The sequence below is a fragment of the Procambarus clarkii genome, chromosome 76, assembly GCF_040958095.1.
Source record: "Procambarus clarkii isolate CNS0578487 chromosome 76, FALCON_Pclarkii_2.0, whole genome shotgun sequence".
Taxonomy (NCBI): Eukaryota; Metazoa; Arthropoda; class Malacostraca; order Decapoda; family Cambaridae; genus Procambarus; species Procambarus clarkii.
In genome coordinates this window covers 12,705,393-12,718,906 of record NC_091225.1, presented here as the reverse complement: position 1 = coordinate 12,718,906, position 13,514 = coordinate 12,705,393, and the positions used below count along the sequence as shown (strand labels likewise).

Sequence of the window (13,514 nt, the reverse complement as noted above, 5' to 3'; positions counted from 1 at the left end):
GTGTTTGAGAGCGGAATAATAGATACTAAATAGTGGAATGGCAGCTGATCACGTGGGAGCTGCTGGAAGCTTGACACTTGCTAGGGATGCCTCAATTAGTGCTTTAAACGGTCAATGTAATTAGTGGAGGTAGGTGTATGGTGGGAAGAATGTGTGTGTGTGTATGGGTGGGGGGAGGTGTGGTGGGCATGTGGTGTTATGGGTGTGGGCGGAGGAGGGGAGCAGCCACCACCCGCCCGTCACGGTACGTCTCCCTCCTCTTGTTATATCTTCACCAGCGTCTGCTACAGGAGGTGCAGGTGGGGCGTGTAGGTGGTGCCTGGTGGGGGTGCAGGTGGTGGAGGGCCTCGGGCAGGTGGTGGGGCGGCCACACACCTGACAGGTGGCCCCCGGCCGCAGGAGGGAGGGACAGGTGGTGGTGGCGGTGGTTTGTTTACCAATACTCTTGTGGGCCCGGCCTGCCCACCCTCTTGGTCCTTGTGGTAGGTCTCTGGTTGTGGTGGGCTGGGGAGTGGTTATGTGTTGTGTGTGGTTGTGGTGGGTCTGTGGTTGTGGTGGTGTATGTGGTTGTGGCATGTGTGTGGTTATGGTGGTCGTGGTGTGTGTGTGTGGTTGTGGAGGCATGTGGTTGTGGTGGATCTATGGTTGTGGTGGTGTATGTGGTTGTGGCATGAGTGTGGTTATGTTGGTCATGGTGTGTGTGATTGTGGTGGGTGTGTGGAGGCATGTGGTTGTGGTGGTGTGTGTGGTTGTGGCATGTGTGTGTGGTTATCGTGGTTGTGGTTTGTGTAATTACCTAAGTGTAGTTACAGGATGAGAACTACGCTCGTGGTGTCCCGTCTCCCCAGCACTCTTTGTCATATAATGCTTTGAAATTACTGACAGTTTTGGCCTCCACCACCTTCTGACCTAACTTGTTACCTTAACTTGTTGTGTGGTTGTGGTGGGTGTGTGGAGACCTGTGGTTGTGGTGGGCATGTGGTTGTGGTGGGCCTGTGGTTGTGGTGGGCCTATGGTTGTGGTGGGCATGTGGTTGTGGTGGGCCTGTGGTTGTGGTGGGCCTATGGTTGTGGTGGGCATGTGGTTGTGGTGGGCCTGTGGTTGTGGTGGGCCTGTGGTTGTGGTGGGCATGTGGTTGTGGTGGGCCTGTGGTTGTGGTGGGCCTATGGTTGTGGTGGGTGTGTAGTTGTGGTGGGTGTGTGGTTGTGGTGGGCCTGTGGTTGTGGTGGGCCTGTGGTTGTGGTGGGCCTGTGGTTGTGGCGGGCCTGTGGTTGTGGCGGGCCTGTGGTTGTGGCGGGCCTGTGGTTGTGGTGGGCGTGTGGTTGTGGTGGGCCTGTGGTTGTGGTGGGCGTGTGGTTGTGGTGGGCGTGTGGTTGTGGTGGGCGTGTGGTTGTGGTGGGCATGTGGTTGTGGTGGGCCTGTAGTTGTGGTGGGCCTGAAGTTGTGGTGGGCCTGTGGTTGTGGCGGGCCTGTGGTTGTGGTGGGCATGTGGTTGTGGTGGGCATGTGGTTGTGGTGGGCCTGTGGTTGTGGTGGGCGTGTGGTTGTGGTGGGCCTGTGGTTGTGGTGGGCATGTGGTTGTGGTGGGCGTGTGGTTGTGGTGGGCCTGTGGTTGTGGTGGGCGTGTGGTTGTGGTGGGCGTGTGGTTGTGGTGGGCGTGTGGTTGTGGTGGGCCTGTGGTTGTGGTGGGCCTGTGGTTGTGGTGGGCCTGTGGTTGTGGTGGGCGTGTGGTTGTGGTGGGCCTGTGGTTGTGGTGGGCCTGTGGTTGTGGTGGGCCTGTGGTTGTGGTGGGCGTGTGGTTGTGGTGGGCCTGTGGTTGTGGCGGGCCTGTGGTTGTGGTGGGCCTGTGGTTGTGGTGGGCCTGTGGTTGTGGTGGGCGTGTGGTTGTGGTGGGCCTGTGGTTGTGGTGGGCGTGTGGTTGTGGTGGGCGTGTGGTTGTGGTGGGCGTGTGGTTGTGGTGGGCCTGTGGTTGTGGTGGGCGTGTGGTTGTGGTGCGCCTGTGGTTGTGGTGGGCCTGTGGTTGTGGTGGGCGTGTGGTTGTGGTGGGCCTGTGGTTGTGGTGGGCGTGTGGTTGTGGTGGGCGTGTGGTTGTGGTGGGCGTGTGGTTGTGGTGGGCCTGTGGTTGTGGTGGGCGTGTGGTTGTGGTGGGCCTGTGGTTGTGGTGGGCCTGTGGTTGTGGTGGGCCTGTGATTGTGGCGGACCTGTGGTTGTGGTGGGCCTGTGGTTGTGGTGGGCGTGTGGTTGTGGTGGGCCTGTGGTGGGCGTGTGGTTGTGGTGGGCGTGTGGTTGTGGTGGGCGTGTGGTTGTGGTGGGCCTGTGGTTGTGGTGGGCCTATGGTTGTGGTGGGTGTGTTGTTGTGGTGGGCATGTGGTTGTGGTGGGCCTGTGGTTGTGGTGGGCCTGTGGTTGTGGTGGGCGTGTGGTTGTGGTGGGCGTGTGGTTGTGGTGGGCGTGTGGTTGTGGTGGGCGTGTGGTTGTGGTGAGCGTGTGGTTGTGGTGGGCCTGTGGTTGTGGTGGGCCTGTGGTTGTGGTGGGCCTGTGGTTGTGGCAGGCCTGTGGTTGTGGCAGGCCTGTGGTTGTGGCAGGCCTGTGGTTGTGGTGGGCGTGTGGTTGTGGTGGGCCTGTGGTGGGCCTGTGGTTGTGGTGGGCGTGTGGTTGTGGTGGGCGTGTGGTTGTGGTGGGCGTGTGGTTGTGGTGGGCGTGTGGTTGTGGTGGGCGTGTGGTTGTGGTGGGCGTGTGGTTGTGGTGGGCCTGTGGTTGTGGCGGGCCTGTGGTTGTGGCGGGCCTGTGGTTGTGGCGGGCCTGTGGTTGTGGCGGGCGTGTGGTTGTGGCAGGCCTGTGGTTGTGGCGGGCCTGTGGTTGTGGCGGGCCTGTGGTTGTGGCGGGCGTGTGGTTGTGGCGGGCCTGTGGTTGTGGCGGGCCTGTGGTTGTGGCGGGCCTGTGGTTGTGGCGGGCCTGTGGTTGTGGCGGGCCTGTGGTTGTGGCGGGCGTGTGGTTGTGGCGGGCGTGTGGTTGTGGTGGGCCTGTGGTTGTGGTGGGCGTGTGGTTGTGGTGGGCCTGTGGTTGTGGTGGGCGTGTGGTTGTGGTGGGCGTGTGGTTGTGGTGGGCCTGTGGTTGTGGTGGGCCTGTGGTTGTGGCAGGCCTGTGGTTGTGGTGGGCCTGTGGTTGTGGTGGGCCTGTGGTTGTGGCGGGCCTGTGGTTGTGGTGGGCATGTGGTTGTACTCGCCTAGTTGTGCTTGTGGGGGTTGAGCTCTGGCTCTTTGGTCCCGCCTCTCAAGTGTCAGTCAACTGGTGTACAGGTTCCTGAGCCTATTGGGCTCTATCATATCTACATTTGAAACTGTGTATGGAGTCAGCCTCCACCACATCACTGCATTCATTCAGAGAATGAATGGTAGAATGCTAATGCATTCCATTTATTGCATTCTGCAATAATGCATTGCTTTCTGCCCGAAACACTATGTGTGCTAGTGGCTTTACAAGAGTGAATACGTCAATGCCCTGTACTCTAATAAACCCAATGTACCTTCTTACATATAAATTAATTAATTTAACTACTCTGACACTGAAAAAGTTCTTTCGAATGTCTGGCTCATTTGGGTACTCCGCTTCCACCTGTGTCCCCTTGTTTTGTGTTGTGTGAGGTTGAGTTGTGGTTGTACTTGCTTGTGTTGGTTTGGGAAGTGGTTAGGTTGTGTGGTTGTGATGTGGTTAGGTTGTGTGGTTGTACTGGGTTGTATGGTTGTGCTGGGTCGGATTGTGCCGGGTTGAGTGGTTGTGCTGGATTGTGTGAAGTTGTTGGGTTTTGTAGTTGTGATTGGTTGTATGGTTATTCTGGGTTGTGTAATTGGGCTGAGTTGTTGGGTTATGATTGGTTATGTGGTTATGCTAGGTTATATTTGGGTATGATTGGTTGTGTGATAGGGTGGTTATGTTGGGCTGTGTGGTTATGTTGGGCTGTGTGGTTATGTTGGGCTGTGTGGTTATGTTGGGCTGTGTGGTTATGTTGGGCTGTGTGGTTGTGCTGGGTTGTTGGGTTGTGATTGTGTGTTTTTGTTATTTTACGTTGTACTGGGTTCACTTGAATTGTGTTGTGTTGTTAATAATAATAATAATTTATTTAGAAAAAGTACATACGTAGTTGCAGCGTTACAGTACAAACATTCTGTTAGATTTAAAGATAGAGGTAGTACGTACAATACCTAAAACCACTAGTACGCAGAGCGTTTCGGGCAATGTTGCGTTTGTTGGGTTGAGTTGTGTTGTGTAATGTTGTGGGGGGGGGGGTTGAATTGTGTTAGGTTGTGCTGAGTTGTGTTGGGTTGGGTTATGTTGGGTTGTGTTTTGTTGGGTTATACTGTGTTGTGTTGAGTTATATCATGTTGGGTTGGGTTGTGTTGGATTGGGTTGTGTTGTGTTGGGTTATATTGTGTTGTGTTGAGTTATATCATGTTGGGTTGGGTTGTGTTGGATTGGGTTGTGTTGTGTTGGGTTATATTGTGTTGTGTTGAGTTATATCATGTTGGGTTGGGTTGTGTTGGATTGGGTTGTGTTGTGTTGGGTTATATTGTGTTGTGTTGAGTTATATCATGTTCGATTGTGTTGGGTTATATTGTGTTGTGTTGGATTATGTTGTGTTGTGTTGTTGGGTTTTGTTGTGTTCTTTAGGGTTTGGGTGGGCATGTGTTGGATTTGGTTAGGATTTTAAATTGGTTGGCAAACAGTGTTTGGTACGATGTAACGTGTATCCTGAGTTGGTGTGTTTGGTTTTGTATCTTGCTTAAGGCCTATCAACTGAGGGAGGGTTATTAAGGCCATCACAATAAACTTACTGTCAAACAAGCCGCCAGTTTATTTAGTCCTGAATTATGTTCAGGAATTATGTTAGAGTAAACTCGGCATATATACTTGTACCAAGAGGTGGGGTAAACCTCTCGGAGTATGTATCACTTGTCCGGGTATGGCTGGTACTGTAGTGTAGAGTGAGACCTTGTCAAAGGTAGTGCAGCTCTCGCTAAGTTGTCAGGAAAAGTTAAAGGATCACTTGAATAATGTGCCATCACTTAACACTTTCGCTCACCCCGCGCGCCACCCCTCAACTGTGCGATATGGGACCCAGGGTGTCACGGGAGCGCGCGTAAATTCTGAAAAGTGTATACTCTCTTCAACTTTGTCACTTTAATTCTCGTCCTACGAGATTAAATTTGGTATCATTGTGTTCGCAATAAAATTCTCTACAGAACTAAATGCATATAAACTCCAAAAGCCCGGCTAATTACCCGCAGCAAACAGAGAAAGTGCGAACGAGTTACCCAGGAGCGCACAAACGCGATAAAATGTTTTCACTATTTTCACTCTGGTCACCTCAATTTTTGTCCTAGGTCTTTCATTTTGGTCTCAATGGGTTCGCAATAGAATTCTCTAGAGGAACATTAGCATATAAAATAAAAAACATGGTCACGCTCCAACTGCCGACGAGTTGAAGACGGGCCACGCGTTAGCCGCGAGTGAGCGCTCAGACGCCTTCCAGCTACACTCCCAATTCCCTCCCTTTTCAAGCCTTTCTTTCGCAATTTTCTTCCTGGAAGGGCCTTGTTCATGATCACTATCCATCGTGGAGTAAGGGTAGATAGTTTCTAAAGCCGCAGTAAGAAATATAGCCACGGAAAATAGCCGAAATGTTCACACGTTTGAGATGTGAGGGGAGGCGACATTGGTCACAACAGTGGAGCGAAAACAATGGGCCCACGGCATGTGCCAAGCCACCTGAGGGCCACGAGGCTCAACAAAGAAAATGGGAAGACATCGGCGCACATTTTAAAACCAGTCCCCAAAAAATCGGATAAAAACCTGATTTTTGGCGATTATTTAAAGTGGATGACGCAATGCTGCGTCATCCCCGGTATTACCGACAGTAAACGGATGACGCAATGCTGCGTCATGCCCGGGCGAAAGTGTTAACATTTTGTTTGAGATCATGAATATATAGGACAGTTCATCATGCTAAAAATTAGTAGACTTCAGGTTTTGTGTTATTATACTGTACACCCATACATACCACTGGCTGTATTAGTTTGTTTTAATCATTTTAGATTGTGTACATTAATTCTGATAGTTTAAACCAAACTGTGGACACAACAGGTGAAAAATTTACGTACAGGATAGATGCAGACCACTCCATACCGGAGACATCTTACATACAAATTTTAAAATCTTGTAAGTAATAAAGTTCAGTATAGCAAGAATGTGAGAGCTGTAAATCATTTTGTATAGTGAGGATATACAAAATAAAAGTATAGGGTAATTAGAACTTATGAATAAAATAACCAATAGAGTATCTGGTCCACAAGGTTGCTATACCTCTAAGCCTATTGTACAATTCATATTGTCTTTGTTATTAAAATATCCATTTGATACAAGCCAATGGGATACTACACTCTTTGCATTCAGGATGGTGTACTGTAAATGTAATAGTGCAGTTCCCAAAGGTTTCTATCCATTGTACACAATCCTGCACTTGGTCAGGGTTCATAGCTCAAATTGGGGGACCACTTGTTGTGTTAGTAACTGACTCATCTTGTAGAAATTGCAGCTCGAGCAGTACAGTATTGTTCTATAATTGGAGAATTGTATTGAATTTGGATGAAATATTATGTAGGCTAATGGATCAGTATTGTGATTGCTGTATCCTGCATTCAGATTGTGCCATATATGCCAGTGAACAGTTGTTGATATACAATTGTTCATTGTACTGTATATCTACAACCCTTATAATGTAAGAATTGTAGATATATAGTATTCTATCTGCAATCCTTATGTTAGAGAAAGGACTAATTGTTCAGGCAATTTCCCCAGTACGTGTATGTCACCTGAATTTTCCAGATGGCCAATGTCTTCAGTGGCTATCTGGTCAAGTCAGATGGCCACTCTGAAATGCAAGTCGCTTTGATATAAATCTTATTGGCTTTTCAAAGTATTATGCTGTATTGTACATTATATTCCAGCTGAGAAATATCCATACATGGATGTCTTGGATAAACTGCAGTTAATAGCTTTTATTACTGTTAGGGAAGACGCATGTCTCATATTTTGTGTTGTTTCTTGTCGAGTTTTAAAGTGTCTTCTTATCGCATCAGGCATCTTAACACTTTGGCCACCCCGGCGGGCCACCCACACCGCACCACAAAGTAAGCCGTGCAGTGCCTGTGAGCGGACAACCACATTTCAATGTTTATTCTCTTTACAGTTTTCTCACCGCATGGTTTATTTCGTGATACAGTGGTACCTCGGAATGCGAGTGTCCCTGTATGCGAGTTTTTCGGAATACGAGCAGTATTTACTCCAAAAATTTGTCTCGGAAGGCGAGGGTTACCTCGGGACGCGAGTTTGTTGATACGCGTACAGGCCGACCTAGCGCGTGGTGGTTCGGCGATCGTCGCCCCTCTGCCCCGCCGCCCCTCAGTTTACCATTGTCTCGCGCTCAGTGACTACCCCCACATCAATTCTTCTCGCGGATTTTCAGTGTTTTGTTGGATTTTTGGTGATTTGTCTATACAATTTGTTATTATATATCTCACCATGGGTCCCAAGAAAGCCAGTGGTAAGGATAAGGGCCAGAAAGCTCATGTGAGGATGACAATAGAGGAGAAACGAGATCATTCGGAAGCATGAGAACGGTACACGTGTTGTTGAACTTTGTAGGCAGTACAACAAAGCCACATCAACAATATGCACTATACTTAAGAAGAAAAATGAGATTATGGGTGCTAAAGTGGCAAAAGGATTAAGAACAATGACGAAACAAAGACCACAAATACTTGAAGAAGTGGAAAAGTTGTTATTAATTTGGATACACGACAAGGAGTTGAGGGGTGATAGTGTTTCGGAGGCCATTATTTGTGAGAAAGCCAGGGTGTTGCACGAAGACCTTCTAAAGAATACCCCTGCAGCGAGTGATGCAGATACGAAAGAGTTTAAGGCAAGCAGGGGCTGGTTTGAAAAATTTAGAAAGAGAAGTGGTATCCATAGTGTTACAAGGCATGGGGAGGCAGCCAGCTCAGACAAAGCAGCCGCTGGACGATTTATTGACGAATTTAAAGAGTTTGCAGAGGCTGAGGGATACCTACCGCAACAAGTGTTTAATTGTGACGAAACAGGACTGTTTTGGAAAAGAATGCCTAAGAGGACATACATTACCAAGGAGGAAAAATCCTTGCCTGGACACAAGCCTATGAAAGATAGGTTTACGCTTGTGCTGTGTTCAAATGTGAGTGGCGATTTGAAAATTAAACCCTTGCTTGTGTATCATTCTGAAAATCCAAGGGTTTTCAAACAGTATAAAGTGCAGAAAACCCATTTGTGTGTGATGTGGAAGTCTAATAAAAAAGCATGGGTGACTAGGCTTATTTTTTCGGAGTGGGTGAATGAAGTGCTGTGCCCTGCCATAGAAAAATATCTGCAGGAGAAACATTTGCCACTCAAAGCCGTGCTTCTCCTTGACAATGCTCCTGCTCATCCTCCAGGCTTGGAAGATGATTTATTGCCTAGATACAATAAATTCCTCACAGTTAAATTCCTTCCTCCTAACACCACTCCTCTAATTCAGCCTATGGACCAGAAAATCATAGCGAATTTTAAGAAACTTTATGAAAGGGCACTTTTCCGGAAATGTTTTGAAGTGACTGAAGCCACAAACCTCACCCTCAAAGAGTTCTGGAGAGAGCATTTTAACATTTGTAGTGCTTTAAAACTCGTTGACAAAGCCTGGCAAGAAGTGACTCAAAGAACCCTGATCTCTGGCTGGAGAAAATTGTGGCCTGAATGTGTGAGAGAACTAGACTTTGAGGGGTTTGAGCCTATAAATGATGCGCCTATTGTTGAGGAAATTTTTAGTCTAGGCCAGCAAATGGGCTTGGAATTGGATGGTGATGATGTGGAGGAGTTGGTGGAAGAACACAACAAAGAACTGACCACCGAAGAACTCCTAGCCCTTCAACAGGAACAGCAAGCCAACGCAGCAGCGGATGATTCTGCAGTGGAGGAGGAGGTGGCAGCAGCACCAGCGAATGTCCCTTCTGCAGTAATTAAGAAGGTGTGTCAGATGTGGGAAGAGATTCAAACAACTGTTGAGCAGACTCACCCAGAGAAAGCTGTAGTAGGCCGTTGTCTTAATCTTTTCAATGACAATGTGATGCCTTACTACAGAGAGAGCTTGCGAAGAAGGGAAAAGCAAGCTTCCATGGACAGATTTGTGGTGAGGAAATCGAGCAGTGAGCCTCAACCAGGACCTAGTGACACTCAGATAAAACGTCCCAGGGAGAGCACACCAGAAAGGTCCTCACTGCCTGATGTGATTATGGAAGGGGACTCCCCTTCCAAACAGTAACTCCTCTCCTCCTCCCCCCTCCTCACCATCTTCCATACGCCTACAGCACTCGACAGCAAGGTAAGTAATAACTGGAACATAGTTTTGTAGGTTTATTTAGATGAATTAGGTAAATTAGGTATAAAAATTTAGTTTGATGTGGAGTTTTTGGGGTAGTCAGGAACGGATTAATTCATTTCCCTTTATTTCTTATGGGGAAATTAGCTTCGGAATGCGAGTTTTCGGAATACAAGGCGTCTCCAGGAACCAATTAAACTCGTAAACTGAGGTATGCCTGTACTGTGTATCGTATTTCGTGATACATCATGTTCGTGATGCATCATTCATTTTTGTATCAAATTGTTTGCAATAGAATGCTCTAAAGGGATATATGCATATAAGGGCAACCCCTGAGATCTCAGGGTTTTGCTCTCTGCACTGTTCACATTCAGGGAGTGTCCAGCGTCCTGGCAGACGGCCTTTCTCGCTTCATTCCTCTTTCCACATAATGAACAGTCGACGTGGCCTCCTTTCTTTGGCTTTGTCGGATGTTCGGGCACCCAGAGGTGGACTTCTTCGCTTTGGATTGGTCCAGGCGCTGTTTCCCAACTGCGAGGCATTCTCGGTGGATGCTTTCCGGCATGACTGATCGAGGTGGGGGTTCCTGTACTTTCATCCCCCGGTCCAGTTGTTGCTTCGGGTTATGGCACGGCTCGAATCTTATCAGGGAAAATTGGTTCTCCTGGCCCCATGGTGGCCGGCCCAGCCTGGGTTTCAGACACTGCTTGCATAGTGTCATGATGTATTTCTGCGGCTCCGCCTTTTTCAGCAGGTCAGGGCAGTGAGATATCTCGCTGGTTCGAATTACTCTTCTGCGCTTTGTGTCTGGATTTTTTATGTGGGTGTGCTGTATTGCCATTTGTATGGTGCACCTGCATTCTTCCTCTCAGCGACAGTATAAAGTCTCCTGTCGGTCTTCCTGCCATTTCGTAGGATTTTGCCAGTGACTTCCAGTTGTTTTGGCCTTTCTTGGCTCTTTCGGGACCGGCATCTTATGCCGAATACTGTCGCTTCTTATCGTGCGGCGCTGGCAGAGCAGCTCCAGCTTGCGTTCAGGTTGTATGTCACTTCCACTCCGTTTCTCAAGCTCTCTTGTTCATTTTTCACCTCTGGCTGTTCATGTGCCGCCCGAGCCCTCTTGGTCTTTGGACCGGGTGCTCTCATTCCTTGTTTCAGGGGAGGGTAAGGCATAACGAGCAGGCACGTTAGTTGGATGACGTGTTGCTTGTTTCACTGTTTTTCTATTAGGAGCGTTCCTTGGCTCTGTTCGGACATAGGTTGTAATTTTAACCAGTTAGAAGTTTGTAATGGTTTGCCTACCTTTATGGGAGCCTTCCCCGATCGATGGCAGAAATGACAAACTCTAAATGTAGAGAGCTCATCAAAAGCACCACTGCTCTTCCTTATTCTTATATCAGATATTGACAAAAATACAAGTCAGAGCTCTGTATCATCTTTTGCAGATGACACAAAAATGAGCATGAAAATTACCTCTGCTGAAGACATTGAAAAACTACAAGCAGATAAAGTTTTCGACTGGGCAGCAGAAAATAACATGATGCTTAAAGTGATAAATTCCAGGTATTTAACCACCATTCTGCGTGGCTTAAAAATATGACATTCCCATAATGTGCCGAAAATATATTCTTTGCAAAAGATGATTTTCTCTTATACCGTATTGTCAAAATATAATCTCTGATCATAGGAAACTAAACAAAAATATTGTATGTGACATACTTTAGCCGTGATGGAGCTGAGAAGTTGAGCAAATTATGGGCACCGAGTGATGAAGTGCTCGGGGCCACTCAACCCCGCCACCCTTGTTGGGCAGTAGTTGCTGCGAATATAATTTTTCACAATTATTTTGATGTTCCTCTTTTGTGTCTTCTGGTTTTTTGCTGTAACATTATTCAAAAGTGTGTAATTTGTGAAATTTATATAATTCAATGTGTGGAACATCATTATGTTAAAAATGATTTTGCTCATATATACGATATGTACAGAAGACCACATGCTTTGCGAACCCCTTGGGGTTGAGACCCGTCGGTAACCATTAAGTTCCTATACGAGAAATGTAGGGAAAAAATCTAGGAAATAAAATGGAAAGATTCATAGCATAAATGCGACAGTACAGTACTGGTATTTTGTTTGTACTCATCAATGAGAGAAGTCCTGATCCACTTGTTATGTTGATGATCATAGTTGATGGAGCATAGGTATTTACATGAAGAGGTGGTGGTGGATGTTTATGGTGTTGGGTCGACTGAAATGGAGAATAATGCTGATAAGGTAACCTAAGATGTTGACACATTTGGGTCAACATGTGATGAGTCAGGTGCAGGTGAGGCAATGTGAGCTTTCTTGGAAGCCTTTACAAAAGACTCTTTAACACTTTCGCTCACCCCGCACGCCACCCCTCAATAGTGCGATATGGGACCCAGGGTGTCACGGGAGCGCGCGTAAATTCTGAAAAGTGTATACTCTCTTCAACTTTGTCACCTTAATTCTCGTCCTACGAGAATAAATTTGGTATCATTGTGTTCGCAATAGAATTCTCTACAGCACTAAATGCATATAAACTCCAAAAGCCCGGCTAATTACCCGCAGCAAACAGAGAAAGTGCGAACGAGTTACCCAGGAGTGTGCAAAAGCGTTAAAATGTTTTCACTATTTTCACTCTGGTCACCTCAATTTTTGTCCTAGGTCTTTCATTTTGGTCTCAATGGGTTCGCAATAGAATTCTCTAGAGGAACATTAGCATATAAAGTATAAAACCTGGTCACGCTCCAACCGCTGACGAGTTGAAGACGGGCCACGCGTTAGCCGGGAGTGAGCGCTCGGACGCCTTTCAGCTACACTCCCAATTCCCTCCCTTTTCAAGCCTTTCTTTCGCAATTTTCATCCTGGAAGGGCCTTGTTCATGATCACTATCCATTGTGGAGTAAGGGTAGATAGTTTCTAAAGCCGCAGTAAGAAATATAGCCACGGAAAATAGCCGAAATGTTCACACGTTTGAGATGCGAGGGGAGGCGACATTGGTCACAACAGTGGAGCGAAAACAATGGGCCCACGGCATGTGCCAAGCCACCTGAGGGCCACGAGGCTCAACAAAGAAAATGGGAAGACATCGGCGCACATTTTAAAACCAGTCCCAAAAAAATCGGATAAAAACCTGATTTTTGGCGATTATTTAAAGTGGATGACGCAATGCTGCGTCATCCCCGGCATTACCGCCAGTAAACGGATGACGCAATGCTGCGTCATCCCCGGGCGAAAGTGTTAATTGACATTTGTTTCATTCCCTTTGATCTTGTTTTCTAAAACTTCATATACAAATTATACTGGCTCATCATGTCCTTAGTTTCAAACTCACTGTTATTCATTTCCACAAATACCAGAATGCCTTCAAAATGTTGTTGAACCTTTTCCATATTACATTTTTCCTTTAACCCTTAAAATGAGCAATACATACATATTTGATTTGACATGACATAATTTAACATAAGTTTTTAAAACTTGTACAAACACTTTCCAATTCCTTTTGCATAATCAACTAGGCAAATGCTCCAACTTTGTCTAAATGATCACAATGTAACTTGAAAAACAAGAGAATCAAAATTAATTTTAAAACTGAATATTGAAAACTTCAGATTTTTAATTCAGAATAAAAAATATGAACTATCACCAATTGTTCATTTAATGTTATTATTTTCTCAGAATAGCATATGATCTTCATTTTCATAAAATTAGAATATAGATTTTCAGTATAGTTTACTGTAAAAAAATTGTCAATAAGGCATTTGAAATATGTAGCAAATTTAGACCCAAAAAAATTATAACTCCAAGTATATAAAGTTAATAAAAAATCCATTCTGAAGGGATTGTAGAATAGACAGCTGAGCACACAATATGTCAAAATAGTGAGAATTTGTCAAAAACTGGAATTTTAGAAGCCACTCAAAGTTGAAACTCTAGTTTCCGAGATAATTGAAGTTGAAGTTATCAACAATGAATAAAGGTAGTTTTAATTTGTTAATTTAATTGTATGTTTTAAGAAACATTGTTTGGCATTCGAACTCGAATATGTGAAAG

At 46.4% G+C, this 13,514-nt stretch overlaps 1 protein-coding gene and 1 long non-coding RNA gene across 2 annotated transcripts in view; one reads left to right on the top strand and one right to left on the bottom strand.

The window, feature by feature from the left end:
- LOC138357080 (uncharacterized) overlaps positions 1-122 on the bottom strand; it is a 48,682-nt gene extending 48,560 nt beyond the window's left edge. The window contains exon 1 of the long non-coding RNA XR_011224752.1: positions 1-122. This exon is cut by the window's left edge and continues 783 nt beyond it. This is a non-coding gene — a long non-coding RNA (uncharacterized lncRNA).
- Positions 123-212: 90 nt separating this feature from the next.
- LOC123771427 (WD repeat-containing protein 47) overlaps positions 213-13,514 on the top strand; it is a 369,075-nt gene continuing 355,773 nt past the window's right edge. Inside the window, exon 1 of the mRNA XM_045763929.2 lies at positions 213-244. The gene's annotated coding sequence lies outside the window, so the exon portion shown is untranslated. The remainder of the gene's footprint in view (positions 245-13,514) is intronic.